General features: G+C 45.2%; 1 protein-coding gene across 1 annotated transcript in view; it reads right to left on the bottom strand.

Moving 5' to 3' along the window:
* Window positions 1-2,500, bottom strand: part of LOC143290498 (uncharacterized) — a 61,861-nt gene that overhangs the window by 53,449 nt on the left and 5,912 nt on the right. The window lies entirely within an intron of this gene.

Below are 2,500 nucleotides of genomic sequence, written 5' to 3'. Positions count from 1 at the left end.
TCTTCTTCTTCTTATTATTATTATTATTATCATCACTATTGTTGTTACTGTTGTTGCTATCGATATCGTCGTCATCGTCATCATCATCATCACCACCATCAAAATCATGAAGTAGGGGATGTTGTGTGTGTGGGGGGGGGGGGGGGGGCGAGGGGGTTATGGCTCTGACAACCCGCGCTATCGACATAACCCAGTCAGCACCGAGTGTGTAGACAGCCTCCAAAACCACGCTAAGGTCAGTTTGACCCTACCACCCACCCACCCAACTCCTCTCGCCCCGTAGAAAACTGATGAAAGTGTCAGTGAGCCCCCACCACCATATGGATCCGGAACTTCCAGCGTGCTTGTTCCATGACATCACTCAAGGAAAAAAAAAAAAAAGTGGGCGTGGAGCACACGCGGAAAAAAAAAAAAAAAAAAGGAAAAGAAAAGAAAACAATAACAATGGCTCGCAGGGTAAGGTGGAAGGGGTGATGGGGAAGGGAGTTGAGGGGGGGGGGGGGGGGGGTAGGTCTGAATCAGACTACCGGAAATGCCACTCTCCATGCGGTGTTTATTTATTTATTTATTTATTTTATTTATTTATTTATTTTATTTTTGTTTATTTTATTTTATTTTATTTTATTTTTTTTTTTTTTTGCTGGTCTGTTCCTTCGCCGTAGCATTTCTTGCAATAGATCTGCTACCGCCACTCACACCCCCTTGTCTCTCCCGGCCCCACACCTATCTCTTGCCCTAACCGACCTCCCCACCCACTCCATTTGATCCTAAAGTCTTCCACGTCTCTCTCTCTCTCTCTCTCTCTCTCTCTCACATGTATATATATATATATATATATATATATATATATATATATATATATAATCACACACACACACACACACACACACATACGCGGGCGCGGCGCACGCTCGCACTGATTTCAAGTCAAGTTCCCAAAGCCCCAATATCTTTCACACCCTCCTGTCGCAGATATACTCAGCCCCCCCCCCCCCCCCCCCCCCCCCCCCCACCACCTACCTCCCCGCCCCCCCCTTCCCTCTCACCCGACCCCACTCTTCCCGATTACGTGGCTTCTTGCAACGTGGCACACACACACACACACACACACACACACAAAGAAAAGGGTGGAGGACCCAGCTATTGCGTGTGTGACCCACACTACCACACACATCTGTGATGCGGAAAGGGAAGAAAGAAACGTATTTAAAAAGAAAAAAAGAAGAAGAAGAAGAAGAAAGAGTTCTGTTAAGAGCCTTTAGACCTTTCTCAAGTTACCTTCCACAGTTCTGCAAGAGAGCGAGCCAGCCCTTCTACCCCATACCCCTCCACTACCTCTACTCCTTCCCTTACACTTGCAGAAATTGGACGCGTCAGCATCTCTGCTTGCAGTTGGGAGGTCAGAGGGGTAGTGGAGGGGGGGGGGGGGGGGACACAAGGGACTGATGAGAGAGGCAGTGGGGAGAGGGGGGGGGATGGGAGTAAAGGTGGGGGTGTGAAGGGACTTCAGCGTTGCACAAGCAGATTGCAGGTGCCGTTTAATAATGGACGGTTATTTTCAATACTGAACGTATCCCGGGTTTTTACTATATTATCATCATGTATAGTGGTTTGGTGGGTGGGTGGGTGGGGGAGGGGGTGTAGGGGGTGGAAAGACTCGAGTTCGAGAGAGAGAAAGGATGATTTTTTTTTTCTGTTCTTTTTAATAAAACGTCCCCACCCACCCCTCCTTCCCCTCGGGTCACCGGGGGAACATGACAGTGGGATGGGGTGGCTGGAGTCTGCTTTTCGCTGCTTTGACAACAGACGACAAAAATAATTATACTAAATTAGATCGACAGCGAAAATGCTGGCAGTTAGATTTGTGGTTTATCATAGGTGGATGTTGGGTTTTTGTTGTTGTTTTTCGATTCTTTCTATAAATGTTCCCGTGTCCTTAAACGATAGTGATTTTGTCACAAAATTCTTTCCCTTTGTCCATAAACTTATTTTTAAACTTTGACTATTGAACTCTGGTGAAATAAGATCGCGTGTACTCAGTATTAACTGCAAAATTCTGCACTTTGTGTGCGTTTTTCAATGATGACATTGATTTCGCTGAACATAGGTAAGGTATCCCATGATGATGAAGTCCAAATACAGAATAGTGACTGAAGCCCTGACCTGTAAGCTTTGTCTTACGGTTTATCAGGGAAGAGACAGCCCTTCAATGACCAGTATACTTGTCAGCAGCAGTCAAAGAACTAAACAATGGAGAGTATTTCAACTTTTTCCCCCTGCAAGATCGACTCCTAAACTCTTATTGTTCAGTTTAAGTGACTGTTTTTCTCAACGCTATAATTAACAATGCATACATACATGAATGCATACACAGACACACACACACACACACACTGGCATACATACACACATATACATACATACATACACACACACACTGACATACATACACACACACACTGACATACATACATACATACATACGTTGCATTCAGTACAT

This window comes from Babylonia areolata, chromosome 15, assembly GCF_041734735.1.
Source record: "Babylonia areolata isolate BAREFJ2019XMU chromosome 15, ASM4173473v1, whole genome shotgun sequence".
Taxonomy (NCBI): domain Eukaryota; kingdom Metazoa; phylum Mollusca; class Gastropoda; order Neogastropoda; family Buccinidae; genus Babylonia; species Babylonia areolata.
The sequence above is the reverse complement of the archived record's forward strand: the minus strand, read 5'-3'. Positions and strand labels throughout refer to the sequence as shown.